This window comes from Astyanax mexicanus, chromosome 22, assembly GCF_023375975.1.
Source record: "Astyanax mexicanus isolate ESR-SI-001 chromosome 22, AstMex3_surface, whole genome shotgun sequence".
Taxonomy (NCBI): domain Eukaryota; kingdom Metazoa; phylum Chordata; class Actinopteri; order Characiformes; family Acestrorhamphidae; genus Astyanax; species Astyanax mexicanus.
Genome location: NC_064429.1, coordinates 29,595,732 through 29,618,854, shown reverse-complemented (window position 1 = coordinate 29,618,854; position 23,123 = coordinate 29,595,732). Strand labels below are relative to the sequence as shown.

The following is a 23,123-nucleotide window of genomic DNA, read 5'->3' as shown; positions in this document are numbered from 1 at the left end:
CATAACTATCCAGAAACTGTTCTTAAACTGTTTAGGAACTATTCAGACACTGACCACAAACTGTTCAAAAGCTCATTATAAGGTGTTCATAAGGTGATCAAAAGCTTTCTATGTTCAGAAGCTGTTCAGAGGCGGATCATAAAGTGTTCAGAAGCTGTTTATAATATGTTCATAAGGTGCTCAGAAGCTGATTGTAAACTGTTCAGAAGCTGATCATAAAGTGTTCAGAAGCTGTTTATAACATATTCACAAGGTGCTCAGAAGCTCATCTTTAGTATATGTTCAGCAGCTGATCATAAGGTGCCCAGCAGCTATTCAGAAGCTGATTATGAAGTTTTCATAAGCTATTTAGAAGCTGATCATAGGGTGTTCAGAAGCTTTAAAATATGTTCAGAAGCTGATCATAAGGGTTAGAAGCTCATCTCAAACTATTCAGAAGCTATTCATAATTATCCAGAAGCTGTTTACGAGGTGTTCATAAGCTGCTTAGGGGCTGTTCAGAAGGTGTTCATAAGATGAACAGGAGATATTCAGAATTTGTTTAAAACCTGTTCAGAAGGTGTGCATAAGCTGAACAACAGCTGATCAGAATTAGTTTACAACCTATTCATAAGCAGGAGCTCTTCAGAAGCTATTTATTAGGTGTTCAGTAGCTATTCATAAGCTGATCATAAAGTGTTCAGAAGCTGGTCAGAAACGGTATGCTGTCACCAGAAACAGTGTGAAGAAATGCTAATGGCTTCCCTCATAAACCATAATGGGCGGCCTTTAGGGAGGCATAATGGAGAGCATCAAGAGCAGCTTTAGGAGCCTCATACTGAGAGAAAGAGGCGAGGGGGGGGGATAAAAGACTGAGAGGAATGAAAGAATGACAGGAGGATAAAAGTTGTATATGTATTACTATCTAGAGCATCTCAATTAATCACAGAACATTAATGTTATTAATTTGATTAATTTTTTTAAAACCGAATTGAACCCATTGCATTAGTCTTACAATAATTATTTTATTTTACCTTTAGATATTAAATTTGAATAGCTTCACTCAGAATTGGAATTAATCACACTTAATCACAGCAGACACACAACATTTGCCTGTGCAAAAATATACATACATACTGTACATACATACAACATATATGTAGATATGGAAATCACATCCATCTTAACTTTACTTCACACAACATCAAATCCAGCAATTTCATTCATATATATGACAGCCAAACCTCGTATCATCAAAAAGATGAAATAACATTTTTTAACTTCCAATAAAACTCAATAAAGCACTTCTATTGGTCCATTCATGATGCAGTTATAATGACAGTATAAAGGACTATTGCCAGATTTATATTATGTGGAAAAAATGAAAAGCAGGCAAATACACTATGTATTAACATACAGTGCATATATTCAGCGTCACCAAACATATATCAAGATAGCCTTCTACTATCACTTCATCACTCAACAGAACAGCTGATTACCAATTAAAAAAACACCCAATGCAAAAAATACAGAAATTAAACAAACAGCTGCTAAATACCATACTCTCTATTAACCATCACACACCCCCTGACTTCATCCCAGCTTTCTCACACTTCAGCAATCGAGTTAAACACAGAATGCTAATTAGCCCAGAACTGTTAAAATCAGCAGCCAGCGCAGAGAGCGAGAGAGCAGAATAGAGCAAGAAAGAGAGAGAGAGAGAGAGAGAGAGAGAGAGAGAGAGAGAGAAAGAGGGAGAGAGAGAGAGGCAGAATGAAGTGAGAATGAAGTGAGAGAGCAGTGCTGCCGGCTCCAGCCTCACCACTGAACTACAGTGGAAGAGGAGGTACATGAGGTGGAACCAAGATAGTGGATAAGATCGTAGGTGAGGTAGAACTGTGGTAATAAATGGAGTATTACTTCATATTGGTATTAAATGAGTTAAAACAAATAGAGATGAGGCAGTGAATGAGGTAGAACTGAAGTAGTAAATGAGGTAATAGATGAGGTACTGGTAGTAAATAAGATAGAACTTAGATAGAGGTAGCAGATGAAGTACTGGAATAGTGGATGAGGTACATTTGAGACAGTGGAGGGAGTAGAACAGGCAATTAGATAGAACTGAGATAGAGGACAGAGGTAGTAAATGAGGTAAAACTGAAACACTAGATGATGTAGACCAAAGGAAGAGCTGAGGTAAAAGTAAGGTGAAATAGAGCTGAGGTATTGGCTGAGGTAAAACTGAGGTTAAAGATGAACTAAAACTGATGTAAAGCTTAAACAGTAGGTTAGATAGAACTGAGGTAGAGCACAAAGTAGAAATTAGGTATTGGATGAGGTAAAACTGAGGTAAAAGATAAAGTAGAACTGTGGTAGAGCTGATATAGTAGGTTAGGAAGAACCGAGGTAGAGCACAAAGTAGAAATTAGGTAAATGATGAGGTAAAACTGAGGCAGTGAATGAGGTAGAACTGAGGTAGAGCAGAGGGATAAGGTAAAACTGAGAAAAAAGCTTAACTAGAGCTGTCATAGAGCTTAGGTAAGGTAGAATTAGAAATGAGTGTGTAGATGAGGTAAAACTGAAGCTCTAAATAGATAGAGGTAGAATAAGGTAGAGCAGAGCTAGAAGATGAAATAGAGCTGAGGTATGGAATGTGATTAAAAAAAACTGAGGTAAAAGATGAACTAGAGCTGTCATAGAGCTGAGATAATAGGTTAGGTAGAAATGAGGCAGTAGATGAGGTAAAACTGAAGCACTGAATGAGGATGAAACTGAAGTAGAGCAGAGGTGGAAGTTGAAATAGAGCTGATTGATTGTATGAGGTAAAACTAAGGTAAAAAATGAAGTAGAGCTGTCATAGAGCCTAGATAGTAGGTTAGGTAGAACTAAGGTAGCACACAAAGTAGAAATTTGGGTGTGGATGAGGTAGGTAAAACTGAGGTAGAACTGAGATAGAAGATGAAATAGAGCTGATTTATTGTATGAGGTAAAAGATGAAGTAGAGCTATCATAGAGCTTAGATAGAACCGCGGTAGCATACAAAGTAGAAATGAGGGTGTAGAGGATGTAAAACTAAGGTAGAGCAGAAGTAGAAGATGAAATAGAGCTGATTGATTGTATGAGGTAAAACTGAGGTAAAAGATGAAGTAGAGCTGTCATAGAGCTGAGATAGTAGGTTAGGTAGAACTGAGGTAGCACAGAAAGTAGAAATGAAGGAATGGATGAGGTAAAACAGAGGTATAGTAGATGTAGAAGATAAAATAGAGCTGATTGATTGTATGACATAAAACTGAGGTAAAAGATGAAGTAGAGCTGTCATAGAGCTGAGATAGTAGGTTAGGTAGAACTGAGATAGCACACAAAGTAGAAAAGAGGTAGAAGATGAGGATGTCTAAGTGCCTCAGACCTTACCTTTGGAGGATGCCTCTCTTCCTCCCAAACTTCAGCTTTAACTTCTCTCTGAAAGCTCCGCTCCTCTGCTTCTCCTGCTCCTCTGCTGTTGTTGCTTTTGCTTGTTCTGTCTGTTTGTTTGTTTGTTTGCTTGCTTGTTTGTTTCCCTCACAGAGATGCCAGCTGTTTCATTTCTATCTCTCTTTCTCTCTCTCTCTCTCTCTTCTCAGCAGAAGCCTAGTGTTCCATATAGGCACAGAGCCTGCTGGTGCTGCAGCCGGAGAGAGAGGGAGCGAGCGAGCGAGTGAGCGAGGGTGAGTGAAAGAAAAAGAGAGAAAGAGAGGGAGGGAGGGCGAGCCTCTTTCTCTTAAACAGTAGACACTTTGCGGTCAGACCCCACTCCACTCCCACCTACCATTCTTATATACACCCCCTCCTCCTCCTGCTCCAGCTCTTCCCCTCCCCTCCCTAGTCTTCTCTCTCTCTCTCTCTCTCTTTCTCTCTGCCTCACTGGGTATGTGTCTCTTACCCACTTTCTCTCTCTCTCTCTCTTACCCTCTCTCACCCTTTCCCTCACTGACTGGAAGCTGAAGAACTGAAACGGGATGCCTCAAGGCTCAAGGAGTTGAGAGCGCGAGAGTGTGTCTGAGATAGAGAGAAAGAGAGAGAGAGAGAGAGAGAGTGTCTGAGAGAGAGAGCACGAGAGAGAGTGAGTATGTGGCACAGTGGCACATAAAAGAGAAGGATGAGTGTGTAAGAAAGAGAGAGAGAAATCAAGAAAGGAAAGAAATTAAGAGAAAGAGAGAGTCATAGAAGATACACAGAAATAGAGGGAGATAAGGATGTGAGAATTTGTCGGAGAATTTGCGAGAGAGAGAGAGATAAGAGTGCGAGAAGATGTAAAAGAAACCGTCCAATTGTTTCAAAAATGACAATATTTCATCAGAAAAAAGGCAGAAAAAGCCATTTCCAGACACTGTACTGGGAGAATATAGGTTTGTATAGGGAGTATGAGGTAGAATAGTAAAGTATAATACTTTTAGGGTAGTATAGTATAGATAATTAAATGTTTGTATAGGAAAGGTAGATTCATGTAAGATATAAGAGTGATAATATAGAGTAAAGGTTTGTAAAGGGAGTATGTGTTACATTAGTAGAGTATAGGGTAGTGTATGATACTATAGGGTACTATAGAAAATAGGTTTATTTATAGAGTATATATATAAGGCAGATTGGTAGAGTATAGGGTAATATATGGAGATATAGGGGCATAGGGAGAATAGGGGAGCATATGGAGTTCAGTGGACTATGGGGTAGTACAGAGTATAGGTTTGTATAGGAAGTCTAGGGTGGATTGGCAGACTATAGGGTAGTATATAGTGATATAGGGGAGTATAGGGCAGTATAGTGAGTTTAGGATAATGCAGAGGAGTGTAGACTAGTATAGCTTTGTATAGGGATTACTGTATGGAGGGGGTACTGTATGGAGTAGAGAGAATATAAGTTTGTATGGGGAGTATAAGGTACAGTATATTAGCAAATTATAGGGAGTATATAGAGTCACGCCCAGCGCGACACAGGGGAGGATTGTAAAGAAAAGCTTGCCAGCGAAGCATTTTATTTATTTATTTTTATAAATTATCGTTCATTATAGTTCAAACAACCTCACAGAGTCAAATCTGGCACATAGGCCAGGTGGTATATGGGCTATAGGGAGAATAGGGAAGTACTATATGGAGTTCAGGATAATGTAGGGTACTGTAGGACACTATAGGTCAGTAATACAGGGAGTATGGTAAATATAGGTTTGTACAGGGAATATAAAGTAGATTAGTGTAGTATAGTAAGTATAGAATAGTATAGGGTAGTATAGTAAGTATAGGGTAGTAGATAGTGTAGTACAAAGTACTAAAAGGAAGTAAAGTGTACTGCAGGGAGTAGAGAGAATATAAGTATTTTTATGGGGTATAAGGTACAATATATTAAGACATTATAGGGATATAGGGGAGTATATGATATTATATGGTGATATAAGACAGTATAGGGTAGTATATGCTGCACTCCCTGTATTATTCTATACTTCCTATAAGTCTCCATTCAACATTTGAATGCGGACTTTTTTAAACAGTAAAGTGTGTGAGAAAAGATAAAAAAGGGGAGAGAAGAGAGAGAGAGAGAAAGAGAGAAAAAAGAAGGAGAGAGAGGGTAAGATATAGAATGGATATAGAAGATATAGAGATATTGGGTGTGTATGTGTTCAAAGACGGAGATACAGATGGTAGAAAAAAGAGAGAAGAGGAGAGATAAAGATAAAGAGAGAGATGGAAAGAGAGAGAGAGAGAGCGAGCATTAAAAGGCACAAAGTGGAGCAGGAGGAGGAAGCGCAGCGCTGCATTAACATTAACAGACGTGTGGAGACGAGGGTGCGGAGCGAGCGGAGGGCTGCACAGTGTGTGTGATGGAGGGATGATGGTGGGATGACACTGCTGCTGAGGGGATTTGTACGCTGATCAGCATAATCAACACTTAATCCCGCTTCCAACAGTGTGAAGAGAAAAAAAGACCCCCAAAAAGGTCATTTTAGTCAGGATAGCAGCAGCCACCATTTTAAAGCTTAATTCAGCCCCCCCCCCAATACTCCCACCCCCCTCGACACCCCAGTACTCCCACCCCCCCAACCAGCCCCACACTGTTATACCGCTACCTCAGTGTGTCAGACTGGGTGCTTCCATAAGTACCCGCCTTTTAATCAGAGGGTCTGAATATTTACCAGCCTCTCCACCACTCTCCTCGCACCACCCCCTACCTAAACCCATCCCCAGAACACACACACTCTCACACACACACACACACACACACACACATTTACACACATTTACACACACACACACACACACACACACACACACACACACACACACACACACACACACACACACACACATATACATGTAGACGGCAGGTACAACTGGACCCCAGACCTCTTCAATAATCAGCCATGTGCTTCAGATAAACACTATCAGGTTCATTAGCCAAGTCCACTTACATGGTGGGAGGGGCTTGTCCTCTAATTGACGCTTATGCAAATAGGCAATGAACAATACATACAGTATAAATAATAATTAAGACCATATGCAGTGTTTACGCTACAGTTATTCTGCAGTGGTGACCATATAGTATCCTATAATCTCTGCACTCGCTATACTACTCTATACTCCCAATACTCGCTACACTACCCTATAAATCCCTATACTACCATACACTTCCTATGCTACCTTACACCCCCTATACTGCTCTTTACTCCCTATTCTCCCCTATACTCTCTATACTACCCTATACTGCCTACACTACCCTATAGTACATTATACTCCCTATACTACTCTACACTTCCTATGCTACCTTACACCCCCTATACTGCTCTTTACTCCCTATTCTCCCCTATTCTCTCTATACTACCCTATACTGCCTACACTACCCTATAGTACATTATACTCCCTATACTACTCTACACTTCCTATGCTACCTTACACCCCCTATACTGCTATATACTCCATACTCTCCCCTATACTCTCTATACTGCCCTCTACTCTCTATTCTGCCTACACTACCCTACAGTCCAATATACTCCCTATACTACCCTACACTTTCTTTACTACTTTACACCCCTATACTGCTCTATACTCCCTATAATACCTATACTCTTTATACTCTTTTTTGCTAGCTATAAGACGCTATAGTACCTTATACTATTTGAACTCCTTATTCTACTCTATATTCCCTACACTCCCTATACTATCTCTCTATATTTCCCTATATTACTTATACTACCCTATACTACTCTATACTCCCTATATTGCCTATGCTACCCTATATTATTGTATACTCTTTGCACTCCTTGTTTTATTCTATAGTCCCAATACCCCTATTGTACCCTATACTTCCTATACTACCCAATACTCCCTATACTACCCTATACTCCCTATACTACCCAATACTCCCTATACTACCCTATACGCCCTATAATACCCAATACTCCCTATACTACCATATATTCCCTATATAACTATATACTCATTTGCTATGCTATACTATGTTAAACTCACAATATTACCTATACTCTCTATACTAAATATACTACATATCTTCTATATCTTCTCTATAATACTATATACTATCTATAGTGTTCGTTACTACTCTATACTCCCTATACTACACTATATTCCCTATAGAACTATATACTCTCTATGCTACTCTAAACTACTCTATACTCCCAATACTTCCTTTACTACCCTACATTCCCTATTCTTCATTATACTCCCAATACTCCTTGTAATCCCCTAGACTCCCTCTACTACTCTAAACCCCTTATACTACCCTATTCTACTACATAGCACCCTATACTCTCTGTACTCCCTATTCTACTCTATACTTCCACTACTTCTTATACTACCCTACACCCTACTGTACTACCTTATATACCTTAAGGAAATATATCCTCTCTATGCTACTCTATACAACCCTAAACAATCGAATACAACCCTATAGCCACTATACTGCGCTATACTACTTTACATTGTCTATACTACCCTATTATCCCTCCCCTCTATACACACATGGAAGGCGGGCACATTGAAGTATTAAACCAATGCATTTGATGGTTTGAATATTTATTGTCAATCTTAGCCATCAAATCAAATATCCTCCAGTGTATTTTGAATATATTGCAAGGCACATTATCACAATCGCAATTCATGCAGCTCTATAATTGCAATACAGTATTTTTTCTGCGTCTTCCAGACCAAGAGTAGGTGTTCTTCAGAGATATCTCTGAAGAGTCTCCACAAGCTCTGGGGATGATGACTCTCATCAGGAGAAGATCTGACCCCAGAGCCATTCTCTCCCTGGGTGGGGGTTGTGTAGACGGTGGAGTGGGGTAGGTGGAGTGGAGGGAGGGGGGCGGAGGCTTGTGAATGTGGGGATAGTGTGCTACAGACGCCCCAGCCAGGGTGGTGGGCCTTTTTTTCCCAAGGGAAGAATTGGGAATCCTTTTTGTGATGAGGGAAATCAAGTCTGATCAAACCGAGCTCAATAAGTCATGAATCAGTGATAACACGCTCGCTCGACATGGGAGTTTAATCTGGGACTCGTTACGGGGGGGAGGATGAGAAACGTTGCATTTCATATCAAACCCGGGCTGCTGATCGAATTCACGCCGCTTCCTCCACCACGGGGCACAAAACTATATAAGCAGTGTATATTCAGACTCATTTCTCCTTCACTGTGACAAATGGCAGGAGAGGAAGAGTGGAGGAAGATGATATTTTCCATTGGTTTCTGTATGTTTATTTGTGTGGATATATGTAGTATGTGTGTGTTGGTGTGAGAGAGGGATATCTCTTTTTCCAGAGTATATCATCACCATCCAACAAAAACAGCAACTTTACTGGAGATCGTAAGTTTGGAGAATTTCTATTGGTCCATCCATCTAGACCAGGGGTGTCCAAACTTTTTTGTTGGGGGCCAGAAGGAGAAATATATTTGAAGTCAAGGGCCACACACTCTATAATAAAACAAATAATGAAATATACCACTTTAAATAATACTTTTTTCCTGATTATTTCATTTACACACCATTTTACTTGATTTATCTTTGAAAGTGTTGTGTAAACTAAGATTTTTCTAATTGATGTTTAATTTCATGATGTCTCTTAATATTAAACTCCTTAATTTTGGCAACTTTTAGACTCTTTGGCCTGTTTTTCTGCACTAGAAACGCGCACCCTCTCCGCTTTTAGACTCTTTGGCCCGTTTTTCTGCACTAGAAATGCGCACTCTCTCCGCTTTTAGACTCTTTGGCCCCTTTTTCTGCGCTAGAAATGCGCACCCTCTCCGATTTTAGACTCTTTTACCCCGTTTTTCTGCGCTAAAAACATGCACTCTCTCTGCTTTTACTCTTTGGCCCGTTTCTCTGCGCTAGAAATGCACACTCTCTCCGCTTTTGACTCTTTTACCCCGTTTTTCTGCGCTAGAAATGCGCACCCTCTCCGCTTTTAGACTCTTCTTTTTTCTTCAAAAAAGAAAACGGGCCGTAGTTTGGACACCCCTGATCTAGACGTTTGCACAAAGTGTAAGGGACAGTCTGTAGGTTCAAATTCCAGTATGTAATAAACAAAAATCTGACATAAATGGTGTGTTTATCGGACAGCGACGATATTTTGTACCACGTTTTCTCGTTTTGTTTCCAACATACATTAATATACTAGACATCCCACCCTACCTAAGCTAATTTCAGGAAGGCAGTCATTTGCCCACCATGGGCAATACAGGTAGTTGTAGAGCATTATCTCACTGATAGGTCCACAGAGCACAAAGACAGACCAATCAGGATGTAACTGATAACACACCTGTAGCTAGAAGGTTAGAGAAGAAGGCTAAAGATCTGAAGGTTTTAAGGTCCAGTTCTCTAGACCAGCAAGAAATGGAAGTGGAGGGGTGATTCAAAATTAGAAATAAAATAGAAAATGTGAATGGTGCCATGAACCAAGGTCTGGACCAAAAGAGCAAAATCAAAACTGTTTTGGTCAGGCTGATCTAAACCATCGTTTGGTTCATCTACTCTATGAATTTTACATATTTTACCAATTACAAGAAGTTGAGCCAAAGTTACATTGGCACCAAATGTGTTAAACAACATTACTGCTTCGAATGTTCAATTCAGGCTGATTTCCATATTACTCTCAGCAACCGGGGTGTTGGCACATGTGGTTTGGGCAAATTGATGTATTTTACTCTACAACTGAGGTGTTGGAACATTCAATTCAGGCCGATTTCCATATTACACTCAGCAACAGTGGTGTTGGAAAATGCATTTCTGGACAATTTCTATATTACACTCAGCAACCAGGGACTTGAAACATGAAACATTCAATTTAGGCTGATTTTTATATTATTCAGCATCTAGGTTGTTGGCAAAAGTGGCTTGGGCTGATTTCTTTATTACTCTCAGCATCCGGGGTGTTGGCACATGTGGTTTGGGCCAATTGATGAATTATACTGTGCAACTGAGGTGTTGGAACATTCAATTCAGGCCAATTTCCATATTACACTCAGCAACCGGGGTGTTGGAACATGCAATTCAGACAGATTTCCATATTACACTTAAAAAGTGACTTGGGCTTATTTCCATTTTAAACTTGGTAACCGGGGTGTTGGCAAAAGTGGCATGGGCAGATTTCCATATTATACTTGGCAACTGGGGTATTGCAACATGCATCTCAGGAAGAATTCCATATTACACTTAGCAACCGGGGTGTTGAATCATGCAACTCAGGGCATTTTCTATATTACACTTAGCAACTGGGGCATTGGCAAAAGTGGCTTGTGCTGATTACCATATTATACTTGGCAACCGGGGTGTTGGAACATGTAATTCAGACCGATTTCCATATTACTCTTAGCAACCAGGGGTGTTGCAACATGCATTTCAGGACGATTTGCATATTATACTCAGCAACCAGGGTGTTTGGCACGTATGGTTTGGGCCGACTGATGTATTATACTCTGCAACCGGGGTGTTGGAACATCCAATTCATCTCAGATATGATTAAAGCATTTGGACCAGAATTGGGCCAAGATTCAAACTAGAGCCAGGCCAATGCAACTTTGGAATTCTTAATTTCACATTTTTTTTATTTGAATTAATTGACTTCAATATTAGATCAGTTAGATATTAGATGGTTATCTTGATGCTAAATTTTGGTCACCTAATGTCACAACCTTCAGATTCAAGATTGTCTACAGCCATTAATGTGCAGCTAGAGTAAACATTTGACAACCTAATCTATTCTAATAGAAATTAGCCTTTTTTTGCATTGGCATTAAAAGAAGCACTTAAGTATCTTGGCCAGTCTGTAAGAACTGTGTGGTTGTGAGGTGTGTGTCTGTCTGACTCTTCCTGGGAGGTAGACTGGGTTCATAAGAACACACAGCAGCCCTTCCCATCTGTTCCTCCTCTCACCTTTCTCTCACACTATCTCTGAGCCTCACAGGGAATAGCGCAGGGAGAGGCACGCGCCTCGCTTCGTCAGGCTTTTCCCTGCGCCGCTGACATTCGGAGGAAAATGCATCATGCAGTTCTGATTTCCCAAATGACAGACAGAAACGTGCGCAACCATCCTCCCCCCCATCAGCCAATTTCTCTAGCCTGGAACTGACGCTGGCTGGTGGGAACCAGGTTTATTTCCAGATAGTTGTTATTAGAATACAGCAGCTTTTGGCATCTTAGACCTATTAAAATACTACACAGAAATTATACTAATCACTTTTTATTTCCTGGCATGCATGCGTTCATCATGTGATGGTAAGCTGTGTGACAATAACATGTTGGATAATGATGAAAACATGACATGTTGACATGTTTCAGACTTGCTGACTTGTTCATGGTGACCTTGTTTGTTTTAAAGATGCATTTTGAGTTTTTTTAAATGATTTAATTAAATTCATTAAATTACCATGATATTGTACCACAACAACAGGGTGGACAGCTTAAGCTTCACCTCTTACTCACTAAATATGGAGACAATATTATGACTAAAAAATTAAGTGAAATAAAACATTTATTTGCTGAACAGTTGCAACAAGTGCCTTCAGTTCCTTTGAAAATAATCATGGATGCCTTAATGGGGCAGGTTATCTCAAGATAACAGGATGGGCAGTGGAAATTTTACATGGAGACCCTGTACGAGTTTTTAAACCACTAAGACACAAATGCAGTGGTGATTTTTGACATTTTTCTTATTGGTGTTTTAAAAAAAAGCGATTGGAGGGTGGAAGAAGGAAGGACTTTATCACAAAGCAATAGCAAAGCAACTTAGTTACATTCCAAAATGTCCCTTAAAACTTTACCGTGCAAAACAGCAGTCTTATGGTAGCCATGTCCAGAAAGAGCGTCAACTTTTCTAGGCTTGGAGGCATCTGGGATTCTGGCACCATTACCCAGTAGAAATACGTATTGTGGTTAGATGAATTTGTGTATTAAGACTTTTTAGAAGAAACTAATGGTGTGAGCTCTGGACCAAAGATAAAAAAAACACCATCCATAGGTTCCAAAAGCCTTGGTTTGCCCTGGTATGATGAAGCAATCCAGTTGAAAAGGTACACAGAGATTTTCTTTGAGTAAAATAAAAAATTTATTTGCTGAACGATTGCAACAAGTGCCTTCAGCTCCTCTGAGAATAACAGTGTGAGGGTTGGATGTGTGAAATCATGGATGTTTTAAAGGGGTAGATTATCTCAAGATAACAGGGTGGACAGGCAATTTTACATGGAGACCCTGTGCAAGTTTTTGAACAACTGAGAAAAATACAGTGGTGCTCCTTTTTAAAGCATTTTGACATTTCTCTTAATGGTATTTTAAAAAAGCGATTGGAAAGTGGAAGAAAGGAGGACTTTATCAAAGGACAATTGCAGGGAATTTTACATAGAGACCCTGTGCAAGTTTTTGAACCACTGAGAAAAATGCAGTGGAGTGATTTTATTTTAAAGCATTTTGACATTTCTCTTAATGGTGTTTTAAAAAAGCGATTGGAAGGTGGAAGAAAGGAGGACTTTATCACAAAGCAACAGCAAAGGAACAGGCTATTACGGAGCTATATGTTAGCGATGTTGCTCCAGTAGCACAATCATTGCTAAGTGCATGTGGAGGGCACATTTATTTTCCCTTCCATAACAAGATCGGTCCGCAGGCATCATCATCATCACCATCATCATCAGCCCCGGAAACTAAGAGAAAGGTTGTTGGGTGCACTGTCTTAGCAGGCAGTGCTTTTTCTCTTTCTTTTTCTCTTTTTCTTTTTCTTTTTTTCTTGCTTCTTTTCCTCTGTAATTGGTGGCAGTCCATTTGAAGAAAAGGACAAGGCCTCGACGGGTAGTAAGACACTTTCTGTCAGAGCTGGAGAGATCTAATTATAAGTGCCTGCAGTGTGGCGAAGTGTCAAGGGCTGAGGAGACTACAGTTCGGAGCCAGCGGAAGGCTAGAGGGACACGCCCCCATCTCCGAGGCACCCCGGTGACCCGAACAGACCTGTTTACCTCATTAAAAATGAATTGCCAGGTAATATTGGCACTTCACCATCTCTCTCTCTCTCTTTCTCTCTCTCTCTCGTTTTCTCTCTCTCCTCCTGGTCATCCATTATGCAAGAGGCATCCAACAGGCTAGGATGGGTTATGGGTTAACTCAGGGAAGGTCATTCGGCCACTCGCTCGCCACAGAAGCCGTCAACTCTCCCAGTATGTCTCTCGCCCTCTTCCTCCTATAACCTGCACAGCCTCTGGTGCAGGAAATTAACAGTTGTGCTGCTGTGTTTAAAGTGTAAAGTGCATAGACTAAGTAAAAAATTGCCCCTCAGCAAAATTAGCCCTGCGGCTTTGGTGAGCAGCAAGAAGCACAAACAGGCTATTAGGGCTGATTCATAATTTATAACACAAAGACAGCAATCGGCATAAAAAAAGGGAAAAGAAAAGATGGGATCTGCAGGCAGAAGCGAAAAAAAAGCAATTTGCTTGCTTCACGGCTTCTCTTGTATATCTTCACACGTTTAGCCCTTTTAAGAACGGGCTATAAATCGACATAAAGGTTTACAGTAATGAAGTGAGGCTTTTATTGGGCGGACATGGAGGTATTGGGGTATTAGCAGCCTTTGGCAGCCTGTGGCAGCCTTTGGAGGCTTTTTGAGGCTTTGGAGGCTTTGTGGCGCAAAGGAGTTAAGGTAAAACATGGGAAAAGATGGGAAAGAGATGCTGAAGGCCCACCCTTAAAGGTTCGGACCACACACAGGTCAGAAAAGTCTTGTAGATTCCTGCTATGGCGGATGGCGACGGAAGATTAGAACTTTGCCATGACCCCAGTGAACCTCTCTAAGAGCCTTATCTGTTTCAGCTGATACTAGTAGATCTTGGTCTCATCAGTGGAGACATTTTCTTGGCCATGGAGGAGGACGTTTGTAGAATCAGTGGATAGAGATTGAGAATTTTCACAGTACATAACATCATCAAGCCACTCATGGAATCCTTTTTTAGGAATTCTTTGACCATAGAGGATAAAAGCGCAAGCATAAGCATAAGCTAAACACCAAGAGGACCTCCAATCCTTCAGATTACACTGTATTAAGAACCTAATATTATTATTCAGGAATAGATGATGATAGAACTACATGGACAAGGGATTACTTTGGCAAATCTTTGTTCAGCAGTAAAATACAGAGGTACTTTTTTTACTTAAGGGTCAATTAAAAAGTAACCGTGCAAAACAGACTCCTTATGTCCAGAAACATGTCCAGAGTCAACTTCTCTGGGCTTGAAAGCTTCTAGGATAGACCATCACGCCATATAAAAAAAATGTGTATTGTGGATATAAGATGGATTAGAACTTTTTTAGTCTTTTTTGGAAGAAACTGATGTTGCGAGCTCTGGACCAAAGATAAAAAGGACCACCCAAAAGGGTCCAAAAGCCAGGGTGTGTCCTGGGATTGGGTGGAATCAGTACACTTCTATCACAAAGCATTCAAGCAGAAAAAATACACTGAGATCTTAGAGCAACACACAAGACTTTTCCAAGATCTTTTTCCAAAGATACCCATGCATTTTCAACAAGACAATTAAAACCCACATGCTGCATACATATTACAAATGCGTGAGTTTGGAAGAAGAGGGTATGGGTACTGGACTGGCTTGCCTGCACTGTACTAAATTGTCCCTAATGGAGAATATGTGGGGAATTTTGAAACAAATATGCAACAATGACAACCCTGTAGTGTTGCTCAACTTATGTGAGTCGTGTTTGCAGGAGAAACAAAAGTGCCAAAAATCTTTTTTGAGTGTTGTGAGTTTTCGCAAGATGTTCCAGCTTTTTCTGATTTGGGATTGTTGTGTTTAATTGTTGAGTTTACTTTGAAATCATAGGGATGATTTAATGTCTACATGGACATTGTGGCTAAAACGCTACGGCTAAATCTGAAGCAGATCTTCAGCTGATCTTCACATCTTGCCTTAAAACAAATAGGGCCGAGCTGAACATCCAAAGACAAACAAATGCTTTCCTCTTGAGCGACTCGCAACAATGGCGGCTTAGTGAGTGGGGGGTCTTCCAGGCCAAAGACAGAAGAGCTGAAAGGCACTTTATTGGGGGGAACAGGAGAAAACATAGCCGTTACTGGCCGTAACTGCTTTTCACTGTTTCTTTTAAACTGTCCTGTGACACCGCCGGTGACCCCCGGCCAAAGCCGAGCTCCTTTTTTAGGGACCCTGTCAATAGAGTGGAGGATCTTCGACAGGTTTAGAGGAGATGCATCATGGATGTGTCAGCTGTGTTTAACAAGGGGGAGGTCAGATTACTGTAATACGATCAAGCAAGGCGTCTCGGCAGGAAGTGTTTGAGGACTTTGGGTTGTGAAATAATTGAGCAGAAAGCATCACCTGCTCCGGAGCCGGGAGCTAAGAAGCGTGAAGACCACTCGTCGGGAGGGTAGCTGTAAAAGAAGTTGGAGGAGGAACGCAGGAGGGCAAGGGAAAGGTGGCCCCAGGGGGCCTGGGATGTGACCTTGGTCACTTTAGTGGCTACATTGGAATTCCATCGCAGGCAACAGATGAGTCAACTGTGGCATTTGCGGCATAGCTTGGGAGAAAGTGGACACTCTTGGGGGTACATTGTGGAACTCCCAGACGGGGCTGCACCGGACGTATGAATCACTATGGAAACTATGAACAAAACTGAACAACTGAACAAAGTCCTTTAAATGGTTCTTAGCTGTGAAGTACAGTTTAACCTACATCCTAAATATTTATGTTCTTTGATCTTAAGCCACATATCGATATGGATTTTTAGTTTACTACATAATTTGAACAGACAAACTGTCCCTTACACTGTGCCAAAATATGATTGGATTTTTAGTTTACTACATAATTTGAACAGACAAACTGTCCCTTACACTGTGCCAAAGTTTCTTGATGGACGGGCCAGTAGAAACTCTTCAAAATGACCTGAAATAAACTCTTTTTACATTGACTTCCATTGAAAGTTTACAGGGTTTTTTCTCTCTCCTGTGAAGTTGCTGTTTTGGAGATAAGTGTTTTTCATTGGGCAGCGACAATATGCTCTTTATATGTCCAAATCTGAAGGTGTTGTCTTTGGGAACGAGTGATTTATAGTCCAAACCAAACCAACAGGTGTGAAATTTGTGCTGGGAATCATGGTCCGAACAAAAAAGATCATCTAAACCATGGTCAGGTTCATTTGCAGTGTGATACCCCTTTTCTTCTAGATGTTACAGAAAAAATCTCCCTTACACTGTGCCAAAGTTTCTTGATGAACGGACCAATAGACAATCTTCAAAATGACCTGAAATAAACTCCTTTTACATTGACTTCCATTGAAAGTTTACAGGTTTTTTTCTCTCTCCTGTAAAGTTGCTGTTTTGGAGATAAGTGTTTTTCATTGAGCAGCGACAACATGCTCTTTATATGTCCAAATCTGAAGGTGTTGTCTTTGGGAACGAGTGATTTATAGTCCAAACCAAACCAACAGGTGTGAAATTTGTGCTGGGAATCATGGTCCGAACAAAAAAGATCATCTAAACCATGGTCAGGTTCATTTGCAGTGTGATACCCCTTTTCGTCTAGATGTTTCAGACTTTTAAACCAATTGCAAGAAGTTAAGACAGGCTATCATCAACCATGAAACAATAGAAAAAGAAAAAGAACAGTTGTTGGGCCAAATATGACTACTCTTCATGTGTACACAAGACATGCAGCAGTATGGTCAAAACAGTATGGGCTGGTGATTCCTGTATCTACTGTAACTGTAGATTAACCCTTGTTTTTGCACAGAGCTAAAAGGAAATCTGTTACTTTTGCTCTACTGTTTGACTCTTTCAATTTCTGGCAGGTAAACAGAATTTAGCAAAAACCTGGAAAGACAACTTGTTGAGCTGGCGTCATTCTACCAACCAATCAGGGTGAAGTGTAGAAAGACTTTACCCATGTAGGCGATGACGACAGGATGAAGTAAAGTTCTTTAGTTTGTTCAGTCACTAAACTGTAGTGTGAAACTAAAACTAACTGGAGCGAATGTATATAATGTAACCAACTCTGGTTTAGACCATAGTTCCCAACCCTGCCCTTAAAGAACACACCTCCCTGCTTTAATACACCTGTTCCAAATACTCAGTTAGCAAATCCCTAGCCAGCATTCTCATGTGGGGCTCAAATGGGTGGTACATTGGGCTTAGTGGGTTTCAGGTGGGCATTATAGGCTCTTAGTGGGTTGGTACATGTTGTGTTTTTAGTGGAATCCAATTGTACTTCCTAAATGGACCCATGTGCAATGTACATCCCAGATATGGCCCATTTTTAACCCTTCCTGGTTCCATAACTGACCCTGATATTTGTTTTATACTACATATGTCAATCTTGAACCCAGTGAAAAAACCATCTGGTTTCCAGTTGGACAATCCATACAGGCCCCATATGGACACACTATCTGGGATCTGGGGTACTAGAGCTCTAGAGATCTTCAAATTTAGACCAGGCACTGGGCATTTTTTTTTTCCTTAGGAATCACCCTGATCCTCAGCCTCCAGCTGCACTGGCCGTGGAAAGGACCTCCCTGCTCGTCTGATATTTCACTCCTCCTTTCTGCCTCTCTTCTTTTCTTTTAAGACACCTCATCTCTCCGTCCTCCTCCATCTGCCCATCCAGACACTTCTTATCTGGTGACATCATGTGCTGACTGATGCCTCTCTAGATAACCCGTAATACACACCTCACAATAGCAAGGCAAGGCTAAGTATATGTCTCTTTGGTCATGGTTATTCCTGGACCCCACAACTTTTATGGTTGTCAGCAAAAAGGACAAGACTCTAGCCTTTCACTTCCTGGCCTATAAAGCCTCATAATCTGTGGCATAATTGTACAGTAGTTCTGGCGTTTCATGAATCTGGACCATTGTCTTTAAGACCACTGCAGGGTCAAATGCTTACAAAGACCCAGTCATACCATTCCATGCCAATGGCGGATGTGCAGAACCAGGAATAGCATGGTGTGTCTTCTTATAGTTATGATACAGTTTCTGTTGTTGGATGCTAACTTGTGAAATGGAGCATACAGCAATAAACACGCAACATCACTACTGCAGCATTAGCACACTCGCTAATAGTCTAATTTCACATCACTACAATGGTGTTAGCACACTGCCTACCAGTCTGCGGCAATGTTAGAAAGGCCCAATCAGCACAAAGGCCAGCCAATCAGCAGATCCCAAAGTCATTAAGCTATCCTAAACTAATAATCCTTACAGTCCTATGTCCAAGTATGGTTAGCTAACTGTGCTAAACAAAAACTGGGCTTATCCTGAAATCACTTTTCCACTGCTGTGTTGCTTAATCAGGACCAGGAAGTTTAATGTCTTTAGTGTGTCGTAATAGTTGCAAGACAGTTGCTATTGTTGGATGTGTCTTGTTTCATGTTCCTGCCCTGATTTAATGTGCTTCAAGGAACCATTAACTTTGTCAGATGGTTCATTGAAGCACTTTCAGCTTTCTTGAACTTTCCTCAAAGCATCTTAAGGCACTTCTTCACAGATTTAAATGGAAAATAACCTCTTAACGTTCCTTAAAAGAAACTTTCAACAGTGTACAGACCTCGTCCAAGATTGCTACAGTCTTCGCCCAATTTCATCACTACTAAAGTACTAGCATTAGTACCACAAACAAATGCCATCTAGCATCACTACCACTGTGTTAGCATGCTGGATACCAGCCTTTACCCACATCAGATTACATCCCATGTGTCCTGTCATTTCCACTTAATCCCCCCATCACTATCGCACTATTGTCTTGTGTCTCTTGTCTCATGTACGTCTTTATCTCTGACCTTGTTGTTTTGTGCATTGAGAGTCTCTTATTCTTTTTATATTTTTATTTTATCTTGCTGTTCTTGTTGTAACTTTGGAAAGGAGAGTAACGTAATTTCAATCCTCTGTACAGTACAGGCCAAAAGTTTGGACACACCTTCCCATTCAATGCATTTTCTTTATTTTCATGACTAGATACGTTGTAGATTCTCACTGAAGGCATCACAAGTATGAATGAACACATGTGGAGTTTTATGTACTTAACATACAAAAATGACCTCTCCTCCACAGTCACCAGACCTGAACCCAATCCAGATGGTTTGGGGTGAGCCGGAGCACAGAGTGAAAAAGGCAAAGGGAGCAACAAGTGCTAATAAACACCTCTGGGAACTCCTTCCTTCAAGACTGTTGGAAAACCATTTCAGGTGACCAGCTCTTGAAGCTCATTGAGAGAATGATGCCAAGAGTGTGCGAAGCAGTAATCAGAACAAAGGGTGGCTATTTTGAAGAAACTAGAATATAATTTTTTTTTTTAGTTATTTCACCTTTTTTTGTTAAGTACATAAAACTCCACATGTGTTCATTCATAGTTTGATGCCTTCAGTGTACATATGCAGTATTGACAATAAAACTACTTGACTTGACTTGATGTAATACACACCCTGGTTGGAAAATTGGCCTAGTAAATTGGGGAGAAAATTGGAAAAATTAGAAAAAAAAAAAAAACCTTCCTTGACACTACGACTTTCATTGGAAAAGGAAAAGACTCTAGCTTTTCTCTTCTTCATGTCCTGTAAAGTGAATGGCATGATATATAATCACAGGCACATTGTGTCACTATCACAGCTCTGTGCAGACATTCTCTTTAGCATTAGTTGCTGTGGATATCTGGGGACAGGCATTTCTCTTATGTCTGAGCCTGCTAAGGATAAAGCCCCATCTAAGGCAACGTTGGGAATAATGCCACATCTCCCGAAGAGGGACGTGCCGGCAGGTTCTCACCGGGCAGGCTGGCTGATTTATTAATGCTGTGCAGGTAGAGCCTAAGAGCCGGGTGTCAGGGTGTATTTCTAGGGAGATTAAGACGTCCTGGAGGTTTACGTCTTTGTGTCTACGAGCTGGGAGGCTTGTTGTCGGTTTGATAGCGAGAGCCGGGGGCATGCTGTAAAAAGCAGAGATTGGGTAAAACCTAAGTATAACTCAGGGCTCATCGATACAATGAGACTAGAGTAGAGGTAGGTCAAGTGGATAACAATTACTAGAGTTTCCAAGAGCCTCTTTAGCCAATTTTGCTCCATGGCATATTAAGAAGCTTCAAAAAATAATTAGTTATTAGTTAGCTATTGAAGAATTATGTTTTTGGTATTATTGATTGCTTGCTTTGTTAGAGACTAGAAATAAATGGACATGTACAGGGGTTGGACAATCATACTGAAACACCTGGTTTTAGACCACAATAATTTATTGTCTCGACGGACAGTTCTGGTGGAAACAGGAGAGTTGAGGTGCACATTGAATTCTGCCGTGATTTGGGCAGCCGTGGTTTTATGTATTTTGGATACAATCCGGGTTAGCACCCGAACATCCCTTTCAGACAGCTTCCTCTTACAGCATCCACAGTTAATCCTGTTGGATGTGGTTGGTCCTTCTTGGTGGTATGCTGACATTACCCTGGATACTGTGGCTCTTGATACATAACAAAGACTTGCTGTCTTGGTCACAGATGCACCAGCAAGACGTGCACCAACAATTTGTCCTCTTTTAAACTCTGGTACAGAGTTACCCTGCTAATTGAACCTTCACACTCTGCTCTTACTGGTGCAATGTGCAATTAATGAAGATTGGCCACCAGGCTGCTTCAATTTAGCCATGAAACCTCCCACACTGAAATGACAGGTGTTTTAGTTTCATTGTTTAACCCCTGTACATAGACAGTTCTAGTCAGAACTGGAGAGACATTTCTACTCCTCCATGATGATGTATTCCCGGAACTCCGACTATCAGGCCTTGCTTAAATTGTTTAAACGATTCACAACGCTTTAGGAAAATAAGCATGCTGACCACTGTTTAACCTCACTCACTAGATAACACCTTACAACTTATACAGATGTATAAGCCTAGGGCATTCCTATGCTGTCCCCTGAAATAAGACTTTATGATCAGTTACTTACATACTGCTATCCCGACCTTTCCACATGCAAGTCAATGTAGACTACTAACTTCAGACTACTCTTCAAACTAGACTAGAAACTTTTGACTAGAGCATGAGTATACTGATAAATCATCTGATGCCCAGTTCTTTTCCCAAATCTTTTCCCAAGTCTTTTCAGGGACGATACAACTGGATAGTCTTCTTAGATGTGTCCTTAAATGTCTTAAAACTGCAGTCTTTTAATAACATTAAAAAAATGTTAAAGAACCCCTTAAGCTGCTTTAAGAAACATTCAATGTTTACTGAAGGTTGATTGAAGCACTTTAAATTTTCTTGAAGCTTCCTCAAAGTATCTTAAGGTGTTCCCAACTCTTTTCAGAGTGCAACTGGATGGTTTCCTTATACAGGTCTGGAAAAAAAAATGAAGGACAACATTTCTCCCAAATTCCAAATTAAAATACTGTCATTTAGATCATTTATTTGCGGAAAATGAGAAAATAATTACCATAAAAAAAACAAGTTCATATTCATAAAGTTTTAAGAGTTCAGAAATCAATATTTGCTGGAATAACCCTGGTTTTTAATCACAGTTTTCATGCATCTTGGCGTCATGATCTCCTCCACCAGTCTTACACACTGCTTTTGGATAAGTTTATGCTTTACACTCCTGGTGCAAAAATTCAAGCGGTTCAACTTGGTTTGATGGATAGTGATCATTCATCTCCCTCTTGATTATATTTTAGAGGTTTTTGATTTGGTAAAATTAAAGAAACTCTATGTTTCCCTAAATGTTAACAGCTACACTCTCAAGTATCTTAAGGTGTTCCCAACTTTTTCCAGGGACGATGCAACTGGATGGTCTTCCTAAATGTCTCCTTAAGTGTCATGTTGGACTTGTTCATGTGCATAATTCATGATCAGCATTCATGTCATTGACATTACAATGAATATTCTGAACATTGAGTTTAAAGTTTCCTCTCTTTCAATATGATAAGCCCTTAAAAAGATACTCGAGTCATGATAGCACCCCTTGTGGAGATTTACAGTATTAAGTCTGCAGGATTTAAAGGACTCAGTGAGTCAGTGAGTCACAAATCAGGTCTATGAGATGCTTCACGTCTAATAAAATGCAGAAGAAAGTGTTGAGACAGAGAGGAATTGCTGTACTGGCAGAAGCTGAAGAATTGCTGGACAGGCTCATTGAGGAAGCAGCTTTTGTGGGTGTGCTTTTCCCCACCCTGTCTGAGGCGAGAGCTGTGCCCTCCTTGCCCTTTGTCTGCTCACTGCGATGCGTCTCTGGCTGAATGAATGGGGCGGCCGGGGGCAGAACAAAGGGCAGATCCGGGCTCTTTTCTGGGACACCCTGGCTTAGCCAAGGACTCGGCAGCTACAGCTCTGGAGCTGCTGACAATGTTCCTGGAGGAAGTTTCCCATTTACTTACTAGACTGATTTACAGTGACTTCCTATCATCCTTTTCACTCCTATTAAAATGTGTATCAATATAATTTTAAGTACTTAACAAATTTAGCGAATGAAACTTTTAAAAATATCACTAATTTCCTGAATGCATTTTAAGCAACTCTGTAGTTTTAAAGTCTTTACTGTCCTGTTTTCTAAGTACATTTCACCTCAAATGATGTTCTGAGGTCATTTTGGGGGGGTTGCTTTGCGAAGCAGTTATTATTTTCATATTATAC

At 40.5% G+C, this 23,123-nt stretch overlaps 1 protein-coding gene across 4 annotated transcripts in view; it reads right to left on the bottom strand.

Moving 5' to 3' along the window:
- tncb (tenascin Cb) overlaps positions 1 to 23,123 on the bottom strand; it is a 182,505-nt gene that overhangs the window by 87,538 nt on the left and 71,844 nt on the right. Inside the window, exon 1 of one of the 4 annotated variants that reach the window (XM_049470311.1) lies at positions 3,391 to 3,687. The exons of 1 other annotated variant lie outside the window; for it this stretch is intronic. The gene's annotated coding sequence lies outside the window, so the exon portion shown is untranslated. Of the gene's footprint in view, positions 1 to 3,390; positions 3,688 to 23,123 lie in introns of those variants that run through there. 2 more of the 4 variants (XM_049470314.1, XM_049470313.1) reach the window with 2 other exon arrangements.